The sequence below is a fragment of the Pinus tabuliformis genome, chromosome J (genome assembly GCF_031772625.1).
Source record: "Pinus tabuliformis cultivar Carrire ecotype Pingquan chromosome J, CPIR1, whole genome shotgun sequence".
Classification (NCBI taxonomy): domain Eukaryota; kingdom Viridiplantae; phylum Streptophyta; class Pinopsida; order Pinales; family Pinaceae; genus Pinus; species Pinus tabuliformis.
In genome coordinates, this window is record NC_142295.1 from 795,798,175 (window position 1) to 795,815,435 (window position 17,261).

Here is a 17,261-nt window from a genome sequence, read left to right on the forward strand (position 1 = left end):
AGTGTCAAGGATGCAAGAGGAAATGGATATCATCAAAGAATTCCAAGGTAGAATGCTTTTAGAAGTGCATCAAGGAAATCATCATTTCCCAGGTACCAAAATTTATTTCATGGTTATTGTTATTCTTGTACAAATTTTGGGCACATGGCAAAGGATTGTAGGGCATACCACAAGGGAAAATATAATCATCCCCATCAGTTTCCTGGAAGCAATTTTGCAGGAGGAAATTATGCTTCCTCATTTATGTACAAAACTGAATGCTACAAATGTCATAATATTGGTCATATGGCTCGTAATTGTAATTTGAATTGGGTCCCTAACCAAGCTCAAAGCATAACTACCAAGCTAGAAAAGAAAGTCACACAAGTCTGGAGAAAGAAGCAGATTGGATCAGAAATCCTCTTGAACACTCAAGCCAACAACACATGTTGTTGATATGATGAATACATATTTGAAAGATTTTGATGATGAGATTATTCCAAGAAGAGACCATCCATACTGTTAGGGGGATCTTGTAATTTTGTAATGTTCTTGAAAAATATATCTATGAAGAGCCCTAGGAGACACTTTATGAGTCACAAATGGACAATCATCCTATGAGGCATATCTCTTAATAGATCATCTCCCAGAAGTAATTGCATTGAAGAAAATCATCCATTGATTGAAGATATATTCCACTTGCAACAATATTTCTTGTCTTAAGCAAACAAAAGGCTAGAGGAGTTTATGCAAGAAGGGGGAGTTGATTGATCATCTACAATTGAATTATAGACAATCACTAGCATTGGAAAATTACGGGCTACTGAGATCGAATTGATAACAGAAGGAAGTAAATGCTTGGTAAAGACCGAAAAATGAAGCTAATCTCAAAAGATTCTGAACATAGCTAAAATCTGGAAATGACGTTTGTGGAAGTAGACATCAGTTGAGTCAGAAGGATAGACAAACAACTACAAAGTATTCAAACTGGTATTTGAGTCTCTGTAAAGAATAATATACAAATAAATATTATAATACTTGAAATATGGATTAAAATAGACCCAGTTAGTATAGCACCATTGGATAACTATAGAACAAAATGACAGAGGTGACTAAGCAACATGATGATGGTAGAAAAAGGGAGCATAGGTTCAGGGGGAATTGTACAAGAAATTGTCTAAGAAATAACGGAAGAAGCAACATGATAAGAAAGAGCAACAGGTCAAGGAAACACAACTATTGTTTGAGATGTCCTTCAAATAGGCAGTAAAATTCATTAAGAAACTTCTGAGCACCCCATTTTCCATTGATGCCAAAGGGGGAGAGAATATAGAAAGGAGAGGATCCAGGAAAAGGAGTATATTGCCATCAATGACAAAGGGGGAGATTGTTGATATGTTAGTGTTTTCATTGATGGCCATATGGATTGAATATGATATATATATATATATATATATATATGCAGATAGAATCCCAAGAAGCGTTGGACCCAAGGTGCAAGAGGAGCAGTACCAAAGAGAAGAGTGAGGAGCAGTACCAAAGAGAAGAGCGAGAAGCAGTTCAAAGAGAAGCTATCAGAAGCCAAGAGCAGGAGCTAAGATAAGCCAAGGAAGAGAAGATCTAAGAGAAGTCTGCATATCCCCAAAAGAAAGAGCCAAAAGGAAAAAGCAGTGATATCAGAGGAGCAAAGAGAAACGATATTTCAGAAGAAAGCTAGAGAAGAACCCTACCAGAGAAATATCATATTGACGTTTTTATATCGGCATTTTTTTGGTGTGTCACCACTCAAAATATCTAATCTTCGATAAGACCTAAGCTTTGTTCTCTGATCTCCGATATGCGATATGGACCTCTGATCTCTAATATGCGATATGGACCTCCAATCTCCAACTTCTGATATGCAAACCCGACGTGATTTAAGTTAACGATTTAATTATCTAATCGCATCCAATTTATCAGAACTTTTGAATGGGACCTCCGATAAGACTCTTCGATAAGATCCCATCTCCAATTTCCATTTTGGTTGCAGACCCGATTAGCTTTATCATAATGTTTCTAACATAATATCATGTTCGCCTTGTCAGAACTTTCCTATATCGCAAGTTTTGCAAGTCATGTCATGTTAAAGTTTTCGATAAAAATCCCTAATATCCATGTGGTCCCAATGTATGGGAGTAAAGTGATGATGTGGCATGTGGGACCTCCCGACATCCATTATAATATGGATTCACATTATTTAAATGTATTCGTTTAAGTAAAAGATATGGCCCCTCCTATATTTCTATTATAATATGCTCTTCATAACAATGGAACTATGTTATATTTGGTCGATTATTAACAAAGAATCCTTTCGATAGTTATTTAATATATTTTCAATGTGCCATCTCCTTCACAAGTCATCCTCTCCTCCAATGAATGTGTCTTTTCGTTTATTGGTGAAACTCGTATAAACACAAGTCAAATACTTCATTTCAAGTATCGTTTTGGTGAAGATCTATTATAGAGACATATTACAGTTCACAACTCGTGAACTAGGAACACCGAAAAGGAATTGAAGAATTAAATTATTTGGGGATATATGTTCTAGAGCTCAGAAATCGGATATGTAGAAGACCTATGGCTCAGATCGGGTAACATTTCAGCTTTGGTGAAGCCCAGATCTGTGGGACATTTCAATTTCAGTGGAGTACGAATTCATGGGTAGTGCAGTCCTGGTGGAGCCCAAATCTCAATATAAAAGTGTGAAGGATTGTGATCTCTTAAGAATATCGGAGGAGGCTTAGTGATAAAAAGGGTGAAGTGATATTCAAACTATCTGTGGAGGGGAAATAGCTTAAAGGTTCGGAGTTACAGTCACCTGTGGAGCTCGGACTACACATCGGATCTGTGATTACTTTAAGGAAAATCACCTATGTTTGTTGGGATCTTAGAGTATACTATAGCGAATAGAAAGCTCAGACTTGTGGAGACACCAGACCAATAAACAATTTGAGATACTTGGATTAACAGTGTAAATTGTGGAGGGTTCGGACAAACATCCTTTCAATTTAACTCAAGACAATCATCTTGAAAGAAGGCTCAGGCATGTTGCTTTGAAGAAACTCAGATTACAGTAGCATCATTTAGAAATATATTGTTGTTGAAGCATTGTGAATACTTCCTTGGAGAGTTCTTGAAGAAGCCCTTGAAGAGGCTTAGAACATGTGCAGAACTTAAGCTGCCTATTGAAGACATCTTGAAGTTCTTGGAGATATTATTGGAGACTATGATGTGCTCATGAGGTGACTTTGGAGATATTTGTTTGGGTGACATGAAGAGAAGTGGTGACACCATCTAATAAGACAAGGTTGTCATTGATGAAGTGATTTGGAGAAGACATTGTTGAAGAGATTGATAGAGCTCATTAAAGAATAAATTGGGAGCATTAAAGAATCATCAAACTTATCTTGACGAATTGAAGCTGAGAGATTGGAGCCTCATAGAGACAAGGTTGGTGCCTTGGAATATAGGGTTGGATCCCTAGAGGATGGGAGTCCTCAAGAGACCAATTTGGATCTTTTACCAGAGATATGGTTGGAGACCTAGAGGTTGGTGCCTCAAAATAAGAAGGTTGGAGTCTTGGTAAGTCCAAGTCAGAGCTTGGAAAACTACAGGTTGGAGCCTGGTGGATTGAAGATTGGTGTCTTCATCTAGGGTTGGAGCCCTAATTATTATTTTACTTGATTTATTGTAAAGAAGAGGATTAGAGTCCTCATTATGTCTGATTAATAAAATTATTTATTCTTATTGTTCATTTTTTGTTCTAATTATAAATGATCTAACTTGTAAAAAATAACAATTGAAAAGAAAATTTGATTCACCCCCCTCTCAGTATTTCCAACATGGTATTGCATGTGCTTTCTATAGGCATATTGAAGGTCTAGATACTATATTGTTGTGACCATGGATACTTGTTATTTATTCAAATTTTGCAAGACTACCTACAAGGTTTTATGCACAATTCTTTAAGTGGTATGTTCTTATGCACTTGGGATGAATGCACATGTGAATGCTTATATGAGATGAGTTTTTTTTGGGAAATCCATGTGTTGCTTGTGTTGCATAGCATAGTTGCTCATGTTGATTATGTGTGTGTGTGTGTGCTAATTGGATGTGATAATCCCATGGTCTGTATGTTATATGGCTGAGGGAATCGTTGGATTGGAGGTATACAGTTTGTGACTCCATTTGAGAATCAAGTGGTTCGATAAATGCTTGTTGTAGATGTTGGTTATAAAACCATGATCATGGCTTGTATACTGATTATTTGCATGTGTAAAGTGAATGCTAGGTGTAACAGTGTAATGGATGATTATGTGTTAACTTAAGATTGCATGCAAATCCAAGGATGCATTTTTTAAATGTGAAAAGTTATAAGTATGATAGATATATGTGGTTCTTAACTGACCCCTTGAGCTTGCAGATGCCATGACTGCTGACCTTATTAAGAAGGCCAAATTTTTCTAAATGTTTAAAAGATTATTTGAATACGGTAATGGTGGTATCGGTAAAGAGATTGATTTCAATTATGCTACTAGTTTGGATCAAGGATTGAACTCTAAAATTTGTAGTAGCATGATGGTGACTGTAGCTGATAGAAATTTTAAGGATGTGTGAAGATCTGCAGGGTAACGTGGTTGACTTAACATGGTAAGATGGAAACTAGTATATGTATTTTATTTCATTAATGAAATAATAACTAAGCATATGTGGCAACAAATAACAAGACTCAATGGAATTAAAAGGAAGCATGATTTGTGGCATGGTGCAACAGGATATGGACCAAGTCCATCAAGAACGAGAAAGAGGGAAATCCCTCCAAACAAAAATAACCTTTAGACATTTGAAAGATGAGCTCAAGGGTTTTATGTTCATGACCATGCTAGGGTTTAAATGCATATATGAATGCCATTGTGGTTGACAAGTTTTGTCAGGAGTCATTCTTGTGGAAGAATAACAATTTAAAAATTCAATTGATGACTATATGAATGGCTTGTTGGGATAACATAATGAAGTTATCCAACAAGATTATTGGATGAATGAGGAAACCATTGAGTAGGAGGGAATTCATGTTGCTTATGATTTTAATATCATGTGAATACAATTATTATATTTCATCCATGTTTTCATTATGAACAAGGAAGTCGAAAGATATATCAGCGAATAAAGAACAATGTGATCTATAACATGCTAGGACAAATAAGAACAGTGAAGGAACCAAAGATCCAAAATTCAGTATGTGGGTGCACATGGCAAAAACATGGGAAAAAGTGATGTTCAGGTGAAGGATCAAGATCCTCTGGAATCCCAGTTTGTGTGGAGGTCGTATATCCTTTGGATTTCTGATATATATGGGGGGAGGTGGTACAGTCTCTAGATTCCCTATGATATGAGGCCACAGGATTTCAGTCGGTTATAATGTGGTGAACATGTTGTATTGTGTCATGTGTACATGTCATATTGTATATGTGTATATGTTCTATTGTGCCATGTGTACATTATATTGTGCCCCGTGTATATGTATATGTGTTATGTATGTGTTTGGGACAATTAGGTATGGGACTATCTAGGCCTATGTGTTATGTTATGTTTTTGGGATAGGTAGGTATGAGACTACTTGGGTTCATGTGTTATGTTATGTGTATGGGATAGGCATGTATGGAATTCCTGGGCCTATGAAGGTGTGGGATACAACTATATTCTTGTCGATAAAAGACTACAAGGATTAGTAGTGCCCGTATTTGTGAGGTAGCGATTGGGCTTAACCTCCCTCTCTCTCTCTCACAGACACACACACTTACACATATATCCACCACTGGGTGCTTGTCGGGTTGGAAACCAATCCAGTTTATGGAAGTTGAAGAGAAGAGAAGAGAAGGAAATGGGTTCTTGTTGGGTTTTGCAATCGATCTAGTGTGTGTACGAGGTTGAAGAGAAGAGAAGGCATTGGGTGTTTGTTGGGCTTGGAAATCGATCGAGTTTGTGTATGAGTTTGAAGAGAAGATAAGGAACTAGGTTCTTGTTGGGTTTGGCAACTGATCCATTATGTGTACAAGAAGATAAAAGGCCACTAGATGCTTATCAAGTTGGCCAATCGATCTAGTTTGTGTAATGAAAGAATAAAAGAGTAATTCAAAGATAAGTATCAATATTTCATTATTTGATATTATGATTTATGATGATTTGATCTATGAGCTAATTTGACTCATTGTGACAAGAACCAAAATAAAATTTCAAATGTCACCTCATGGATAAGTTGTTAGTGAGGTATGATTTAAATGACTACAATTTCCTTATAATGATAACAATAATTTATTTGTTGTTATCTAGTCGTTGAGCAAGTAAACTGTATTTATATAAAATGTAATTGTAAGTGAGCTACATTATAAAGCTCATAATGATTTACGTTGGGACTAAGGATCTTTTGCACCATGTTCAGGATTAGAGCACTGAGGACGGTGTTCCTCTAAGGGGGATGGGACTATGAAATCCCCAGACTAATTCCCCTTCATTGTAAATATTTATTATAATTTGATTTTGATTAAAAGGACTAAGAATTGGGACATTGATTCCAGAGTTTGAGGAAGGAGATTTCTTGGGATTCGAAGGAAGATTGACTTTTTTTATAGCCATGAATGGCCGATAGGTATGCTTTAAATTGGGTTGATCAAATCAGTTAATGGAGTTGGGAAAGAGGACAAAGAACCATGCTTGCCTTGGATAAATTCAGAAGGCAAAAATGATATAAATTAATAGGTAGCAAGGGTTGTGTAGGTAGTACTAGCAACCTGAAGTCAACAAGCAAGAAGTGGAAGGGGGAGTTGGCACAAAAACATCTCCATGACCACGTAAAGTCAAAACCACAGTGGTCAAGTTCAAGGATGTGGGAAATAGGAGTGTCTAACCCACGTAACCGAAATGGTTGCAACACATTAGTGGGAAGACTCATGGAGAAGGAAATCAAGGTGGTGGTATTCTAGAAAACAAACAACAGTAGAGAGGAGCATTCTTGACACATCAAGCATTTCCTCTAATCACATTCTCACACATGAAAAAAAAGATTATTATGGTGGGAGGAGAACAAAAAATGCATGACAGCGCTGCTAAACAAGAAAAAGAGAAGAAATGAATGCATTGTAGAGGAATAAAAAGCCATAGCCATAGTAGAAAGCTTCGTGTTGCTACCGGAAGGAAAGGAGCCTCTGGATTATTAGTGAGAAATTGACTACATGAAGTAGCTAGTGGGATGTGGATGGTCCTCTGGAGTCCCTATTTCAGCTGGAAAAATTGGTGTAATCCCTTAAGCGCTCATACTCAAGCTTTGGAATATGGCTCAAGGGTGACTATTACAAGAAAGACTTGGCTATAGTGTGTCTAAGGTTACTTAGAGATTTAAAGTTCCGATCTCAGCTTCTAGGCTCATCCTTACCATATAAGTACTCATATAGATTTGTATACATGTAAACCTCATAATTTTTCTTACTATGTTATTTATGTCCATTTTGATTGTGTAGAATAACCCTTGCATGATATTTGGAATGGTATAGTTCTATTTGATTAATGTAGAATCATTTAGTTCCTGATCTCTATATTTACTCTGAGCTTATGATTTAGCATAGTGGTTGGGTATATGAGGTGGTTGAACCTCTGCATATGAGTTAGTCACATGTGCATAGACCATATAGTATCAGTGGGCCTGTGTTGTGTGATTATTCTGTGAAGCATGGGTATTGATAGATGCATTGTGCATATGGAAATCATGTATTTACTTAATGTGTTGCTACTATGTTAAGAAAATTGTCGAGGGGAGTTGTTTTTTTGGATAATGAGGTCTATTAATGTGTTGTGTAATTTTGAAAGGAATGTTTCCATTCCCGTGTTTAATTCCTGAACCTGAATTTATCTTAGCCACCTGAATGTAGCAGTTATATGTATCTTATGCAAATATGGGCCTAAATTAGAATAAATGGCTACGTGGGAAAGAGATGTGTGAATATCTTCTATCATTTAAGTTCTTGCATTAAAATGAATTCTGATAATAGACCTTTTTTGTAAATTTTAATATTCAAAAGAGATAGCCCTGAAATCCACCAAGTGTCAAGGGAATTTTCTTATAAGCTTTGAAAGGATGGCATTTCCTTATATATATATAGTAAGTATGGTGCGGGTTGAACTGGGTCAAAACATTAAAAAGCTCAGGATAGATATCACTATATCTATATACATATAAATCTATTATATACATGTATATGTATATAAGGCTAGACTAGGCCAAGGCTCGAATAAGCCCAAAAGAGGCGGTGTAATGCACACATGAATGACACCATAACCAAGTGCTAGGGGTAGATAAAAAACCCAAATATACACATAAAACATGTGTGTATGTCACGGGGGTCGAAACTTCATTAGTTGAAGGAGAGAATTAAGTAGACTCCCTGTCAAACATATGGCTGGGTGTCATGACCAGGGGTGCATAGGTTGGAGATAAGAGCCATTGAATGCCATGATTGTTTCCCACCATCAGATGGACCCTAGAGGTTTTACCCCAAAGATTTCAAAGGGAGATTCGAACGAACCTTGCTAGAATTTATCTGTGGCGACAACTTGGCATGGTGGGGTCATCCTATTCAATGTTCATCATGATAAGGTAGGGGACCCCAAATTAAATTACAACATGAAATTAAGTTTTAGCACACAATAGAGGGTGTAGTGGGGCCCAAGGATAACATGGCAAGTGACGTGGCGATCTAGGAGCAAGACACATGCCAGTCAAATTTGGGGATTTTATGTGCCTAAGTGGCCTGAAAATGGGTGACATGTGGCACACCCAGAGTGGATCCACGTGGAGGGTGACATCATCCCAGTAGAAGGAGCCATTGACATCACCCTGACGCCTTGTCACTGATAATTATTGTTGATCCTAGGTGAAAGCCCATTAATATTTTAATCCCGGGGTGACCTGACAGCGGTGGAGCCCACAAGAGTGGTAATGAGAATATGCAACATAAGCACATAGGAGGATGGGTCCACGAGGGAGGCTAGACCTCATGCAATTGACTCGAAGAACTTCATGGAATATTAAGGTGGAAAAATGGCAGAGAGGGTTCCATGTAACCCTGGAGGACCTTCCCTGACAGTTTTGATGGGGCACTATGAGGGGAATTCCTAGGATTATATTTTCGTGGTGAGATGTCATATGGGGGGGGCATACAATATGATATGGTTAGAAGGAGGTTTAACCCATGTGCCATAATGTATGCGCTCGTTTCACAATTCGTGGAAGAGGTATGACATGCTCGATCATGAATGGGCCAAAAACTACCACATGGGGGTGATTTGGCATTTTACTGGGTAGCCATGTGAGCACCACATGTCAGGTTAGATGATGTGGCACTATCTAAATCCAAATCTTTTAATGACAATGTATTTTGATTCGAGAGTTGGATTGGGGAAAAAATATATTGTTGGAAAGGTGTCAATGAGACAAACATAGTGATTTCATCCATTTTAATTTTTGAAGAAGTCAAAAAAGGTCAAAAAATTGGACTCCATTTCCATAACGGGACACTAGAGGTCTATCCAGTATGGTAACAGCCTCCTTCTACCCTTAATAGGGGCTAGGGATAGTAGAGGGTATGTTACATACCACTTAAATTTCCATAGCTTCTCACTGAGTCAGAGATGAATTATCCATGCGTGAAGCTTTGACACCCCAAGTTGTTTGTTTGATACTTCACAAAGAGCCCACCAATTCCTACACCTCACTTGTTGGTTATAAGCCCTAAGTCGGTGGTTCGGTGTGGAAGTCTCCATAGTTCAGTAATACTACAACGAATTAACATCACCCCTTCTAATCATGATCCCACATACTTCTAACATAAATGTAACATTACAATTCATAAATACATCCCTCATGTAAGCCATCATCACTGTGGTAAACTGACCTGTGATGCCCCTGTAACGCGTCTTGCATTTGGTTTCAAGCTCGTGTGAATATTTTGTGCTTCTAGTATTTGCATGATGATAACTTAATGGGGTTGCCACAACATTCATCAGCCCCCTTTCACATTTTTCTTTAATACGCCTTCCTTCATTCTTGAACCTTATACTTTGAGAATTTGAATTGACACTAAATAAGTATCCATTGAACATATATATTTCGTTAAGACAGAACATCCTTCCCCCTTGTTTTGTAGAAGTTAGGGAAAAGTCGCCCACCCCAATTCTCCATTAACCTCCAAGTTCCCTACATATAGGTGGTAGGTATAGTTGGCACAATTATCAAATTTTGCATTGTGTTGTATGAGAATATCAAAGTACTGTTTATTTGGAATGGTCCATAAAATTTTTGATTTTGTGCAAAAGGATCTCTAGATGATTATCCCCGAGTGATGTTCAATTGCATAAATGTTGTATAATGAGAAGTGAGTCCCCCAGGATCGTGATGTTAGGAACTTGTGTTGTGGTAGCTAATATTAAGCCTTGCAATAAGTCATGCATTTCGACCTGGTTCTTTGTCATTTTCCCTAATCCCCATGCATACTTCTTGACTTGAGTTCCTTCGGGGCTATACAATACCCTTCCCCTCTTGTCACCCCTACATTAGGTCCCAATTTCACAATATTTGCATCATCGTTATCTTTTACAACTTCTTGATTTATGAAAACAAAACAAACTTAGGAAAGTTTCTCTCTAATAATTGACAACATAGACAAAGTGTTAAAAAAATCAATTAATTATTTTTTATAGAGAATAGTTTTCGAAGAAAATCACATCATAATTCTTTGTCAATTTATTAAGGTTTGATAAACTAAAATTATTCTCATAGATAGTAATCATTGTTATCATCATCGATATAATGTCAATAATGAAAACAAGATGAACCTCCTCAATATAGTCTTCGTAAACAATGATCATGGTCATCATTATCAATACAATGGCAATAATGAAAATAAATTGAACCTCCTCAATATCTTCACTCCTTACATTAGATTCTATTAAAATTTTTGATATGCAAAGATTAAAATAAGAGAACATGGTAAAAATATTCCTAAAATAATGAAATTTCATAAGGGAAATTACCATAAAAAAATTTAAAGATTAAAAATTAAAGATGCAAAAATGAGCAAATAGAATTACTAGAAGCATAGTAAGTGAAAGGCTCCTTCCATAGAGACACTTTGGTTTTGAAAACCTATAGCTGTGTTTGGGATAATATGGTGATTAATGGTTCTTTGTGTTTATATGTGGTATGTGAAGAATGATTCTACTTGGGATCTTGTGGTTGCTACTTGTGTGGATGGGCGAAGAGAAATGGGCTCGCAGTTTGTCAGTAACATGAGGGAGTGTATCTATGCCTAGTGCATGGATTCAAACTTTGTAAGATCAGAGTAGTTCGAGGTGATTACATGTATGGTAGATTGATGCACGAGCTCCTATGGGTTGGTTGTTCTCAGGAATTGGCTCTAACAACAACTTAATAAGCTAATGAGTGTTGAGCTTATGCTATAGGAAGCTTTCCATAAGACGTAGATGGGTTTTTTCTTTTCTTTACGGATTTAATGAAGTCTTATGGACTATCTTGAAAGGAAAAAAGGCTTGTTGCAGGGCTATTTTATGGAGGACCATTATTGTAGGAATTCTGCATTGGAGATTTTAAATAACTCTTTCTAGTTATTCTTTACTCTTGACATTTTTTTGCAACACAGGGGTTATCCGCGATAAAACTTTGTTTAAAAATGGTCAGTTCAACATGGATCTAGTGTCTTTCATTGTTCATATTCTTACATCCCATGTTCATTCTTATTAAGTGTATTCTAGGACTCTGCTTTGAGTCTCATTGTGTTGGATATAATTGTCACTTGATATTTTTGCAAGGGTAGTGTCGATAATACGCTGGTTGGCAGACAGTTTCTTTGGCATGGATATTGTTTCTTATATTAAACAAATACTTTCATGATATCTATTTAGTAAGTCTTTTACTGGAAATTTTCTACGTGGTTATGTGCTCAAGCCTATCACCCTTTCTATGTTATATTTATTTCATGGCTTTGCGGAGTCAAGCTCCCCTAAGGATTGTTGGATCCTGATGTGGTGAATGGTCACTGATTGTCATTAAGTATTTTTTTTAAATTTCTCTTCGGGTTGGTGGTTTATTGAATTCTGATTTTGACTCCCCTTTAATTCATTTTTCTTGTTCTGATCCTTTGTTACCTACTTTTTTCTCTCCCTTCAATATAGATGGATGAGTTGTTGTGACTTTACTTAATATCTTTATTTTCTTGATTCTCTTTGGATCTATCGCCAGTACGTTGGTGATTTTTCCCCATTCCCTCTATATGTGGTACATTTTCCATCCTTCTATAGTTGTATCCTGCATTGGAATCTACAAATGTAAATGGATGCACTAGGGCTCGAATCCCTAGACTTTATGGAATTAATCTAGGATACTACAGATGCTAAGGTGGCATACTCTCATACACTCTTGGGTGAACATGATGCTCTTGCACCTCTCGCATACAAGAAGCTCACTCTTTCAAGCTCTCAACATTTTTCTACTGTATGTAATGAATATCCTAATAGAAAGAACAACGGTGAATGGTGAAAAATTCTGCTAAAGAGGAATCCAAAGGATGTGAAGGTTTCTCCCGAGATCAAACAACTACACTTTGGCTAAGAATTTTTTTGGGATCGTATAACAAGGTTGCAGAAGAGGTTCCTCATTAGGTGTTTGGAATTCTCGAGCAAGGACGATCCCAGGATTTACGAGTGGGTGTCAACGAACTAAAAGCCAATTATCAAATATTAGCCTAAGCTTAATGTTCTTATGAATCAATGGTTTGGAATCCATTTTTTGCATTAGGAGGATGACAATATCATTCTTCAGTCCCCATGGGTGAATGGAAGAATTTTTCTACAACTTTATCACTAGTATGTGGGTTTTAACCCACTGACAGTTCCTTGTAGATGTATGGTCTGGATCAAACTATCGAGTTTGTTGCTTGAGCTATGGATTGAGTTGACCATCTCGGTGATCGGGAACATGATCGCCAAATTCATATATTGTGATGCACACAGTTTGTGTGCTATGGAAAAAATGGTGGCGTGGGTCCTTGTTGAATTTTACATTGCAGGTGTTCTGTTAGCAAAAATCAACGTCATTTGGGGATCTTCTTCAATCTGAAAAATGATTAATTATTGGGGAGTGCCTTTGAGATGCCTATGTTGCCATTAAATGAGTCACATTCTAGGAAAGTGTATGAGGCAATTCCAGGGGTTAGCAAAAGAATCAATGAAGGAAAAATATAAGCAAAATTCGATGTATGATTTAGATTTCAAAGAGGAGAAAAACTCTTCTCCAAGTAACATGTATTCATCCCCTTTGACCTCTCCCTGTATAGACTCGAATACTCCTGTCTCTCCTAAATATGTCTCAAATAATCTTCCCTCTAGTGATGGTTACATCGATGGTAGCCATTTTCCCTTTTCCATTACCTCAATGATGCCCCATGTATTTTTTTACCACCCATCATTCTCTTCCCCCTTTTGTCCCATTCCCTCCCCCAACTTCTTCTTTTGTTGGAAATTCTCCTTCCTTGGAAAAATTCCCTATATTCGATGAACAACCTATGTCCTTGTCGATGTAGGCTAATATGGATATGGTATGTGAATCGAATTCCCCTCCTAAGTTGGGTGAACAGAACAATTTTCATTTTGAATCTTTTCATGTGGGCTCCTCCCCTGTCAACTTGATTAGGAGTTACCTAGAAATGCTAATGAAAAACCCTTCAATGGATATTTTACCACTCAATATTCACAAAGAGCATTCTTCCCTTTTGTGGCCCATGGTTATTCCAAAATCTGCCATGAACATCATTGTTTACAATAATTATAGGGGACACACTGGTGGCCCAAAGAGTGTTGGGCACCCTATTACAAACATCTTGACATTTGTTAATGAGATGGATCTACACGAGATTTCCATCATTGACTCTGATATCCCTTGCGCCCTTAGAACAACTGTGCTTGCGATCTCTACCGATCCATGAAGGTATTATCCCTTAATCTTTGAGGCTTGGGGAACACCTCCAAAATATTATCCCTCCGACATTTAATTCACTCTATTGGTCTCGTGATTCTCCTATTTTAAGAAATAATGGTTGCGGGGGAAAATACACACTCCTTTTTCTTAATTATATGCCCTGGATGGAAGTTTGTTTCTATTAATTCAAATGGTTTATCGAGAGGATTAACTACTTTATGTGACCCTTGATGGGTCGATTTTGTGGACTTTAAATTATTTGTAGGAATACTGCTTATAGACTTCATTGGGGCTACGTTGAAACAAATTCATTTACTTAATATATATGTTCCATATCATGATCGTTTGGACTTCTGGAAATGTATGGATAATTGTGGAGTCATGAAAATTGGTTCAATGATCATAGCATGGGACTTGAACCTCACTACCTCTGATGAGGAATGTTGGGGGAAGTGATGCAAAATGGATCCGATGAGTGTTTTTTTTGAAATATTTTTGATGAAAACTATCTAGTGGATATTCTATATTCCTAATTGATCCAACCTGGATAAATGGGTGTGTCGTCCCCAAAAACATTGGAAAAAGGCTCGATCATTTCTTAGTAAATGAAAACCTCTTAGACCAACTAGGGTGCATGAGGTCATGGGTCTCTCATGCAAAGTTTTTGGACCATGCACCCATTATTATTCAATGGCAAGGGGATCATACTTGGAAGGGGATACCCTTTAAATTCAAGCAATCATGGTTATTTGAGTTATATTTTTGTCAGGTTGTCCGAGAATCATGACCTATGGATTCTAACCTTGTGGATCTCACTTGGATGGAGGTGGTCACGACCTATAACACCCTCCTCCCGCATCCACCCAAGTAACCGACCAACTTAGGTAAACATGTGATGAGAAGTTACTATGATATGATTCGACCTCCTAGGTGACCTTAAGGAAGTGGGATCGATGGAAACACACCATACCAGACCTTCTGCTCCTGCTACAGGACTCCCATAATGCATCATAGTCATTCCCTTGACTAGTTCTTGGGTCCCACTAAGTTTTATATCATTAAACCCTTGGACACTCCCTTGATATCGACAAGGGTGCATCTAAAAACCTACAGAGACACGCACAACATGGGTATGCATGCGTCTGGGGACTTTTCTCCTTATACCTGTGCCTGTGATTACTATATTTGTGCCACTTTTCAAGCCCAGAATCCAGGTTACTTCCTAAAAACCTCTGTAGCTTTTAGAATCCATAATTTACATAATGATAAGACTTAGAAATCAAAAACTGACTCCTGGACTAGGCTTGACCATCCCCAACCGGGACTGACATTTTGTCAAACACTTGGCATCAATGCAATCTACAAGAAATGAATGTAAGACATAGAATAAATGAATGATAACTCATATGAGACTTGACAAGAAGGATCACTGCCCTCTTCCCTTAATTTTTTTGACATCAATTAGGTCTTGCATCCATTATCCTTTCAGTTACATGTAAATACATGAAATAACCAGGACTATAACTAGTGACATAACCATGCTTATAACCAACATTAAACGATGTAAATAACATTGAGATAACAACCATCATGGCCACATAATAACAAGTAGAAAAGCAAGAGAATTTAGCTTTTATTGGACATAGGCAAGAGCTGACCTCGTTTGGGACTTCCACATACCACCCGACCATAGACATGGTTGAACCAAATGTGTCTTTCATCCAGTCACCCTCATGCCATATTCCAAGCATGAATGTGGGATCTCATGGATAAACCAATCAAAAAACAACCAAGGGAATCCAGAGGTTAAACCACCTCCATCCTCACTAAACCGTGATCTCACCAAAATCAGCACTGAGATCACAAAACCAAACTGAGATTGGAATGCCTCTAGACTCCATCACTACCCTTGAGGAATTTTTCGTCTCTTAGTCTCCCAAGCTTTAACACAATCCATATCAGATGACTAGGCCCTAAACCGAGACACCAGTCTCTCAGGCTTTATCGCAATCCACACTGGTCATTAGGCCCTAAACCAAGACACCACCCTCAGGCTTTACCGTGTATCCCACCAAAATCGGTCAAGGGATTCCTAGGCCTTTGGGAATTTTCCTAAGACCACCTCTGCCCCGGATTATGAAACCATCATGCAATTCCAAAACTCAAAACCAAGAAATAATCCCATCACGAAATGGCTATCCAGAAAAAGGAAAGGCAAGGATGAAAACCATTGTCATAACCTAGCAAAACCATGCCACCGACATCAAGAGAACCTATACCAACATGCAAAGCCATGCATTTCAAAACTGAATAGGAAATCACACATGCAATGTGCTACCTACAAGTATTCCTACTGAAGCTGCTTGATCCTGCTCTTCTTAGCTTGATCTTTTCTTTCCTTCCTTTTCCTTGTCCTTTACTTGTTTTTCCCTTCCTTGCTCCAAAGCTAGAATTCTCCAAGAAAACTCTAAGTTTCCAAGAGTGTGTGATCTGTATCTTTGGGGGGGGCTCCAAGATGTGAAAAATTGAAATTCTAGAAGAAAAGAGGAGAACACATAATAACAAAACCACAAAGAAACTTTTTTATTAAAACAGATAATAATTGTAAAGGCTACATTGTGGTGGACCATCTGTCCTTTTACAAAATGCAACTTGTTACTTATAGCCTTTTTTGACACAATACCACAGGTAAATTCCATGGGTGGGTAAATACCATGGGTGGATGTCACTTATAATACCATGGGTAAATTCCATGAGTGGATAAATATCATGGGAGGATGAATACAAAGGGTCAATGCCACTTACAATACCATGGGAAAATATCGTTGGTGAATGAATACCATGGGTGGATGCCACTCACAATATCATGGGTAAATTCCATGGGTGGATGAATACCATGGGTGGATGCCACTTACGATACCATGGGTAAATTCCATGGGTGAATGAATACTATGGGTGGATGCCATTTTCCTTTCGGATCATTCCTCCCTACTAAAGAATCAATGGTCCCCATTACGTGAAGTTCCCTCCTGAGAAGCCTTTGTTGAATATGAAGAGCCACTGAAGAGAAGGGCTTTGTGTGGTTAACCCATACCGTGATGAATGGAGATTCGGGGATAGAGATACCCTATAATGCTTGTGACCAACTGTGATACTGACAGTGTGCGGCCTAGCACATGGACTTTGATAAAGTGTGGGTTAG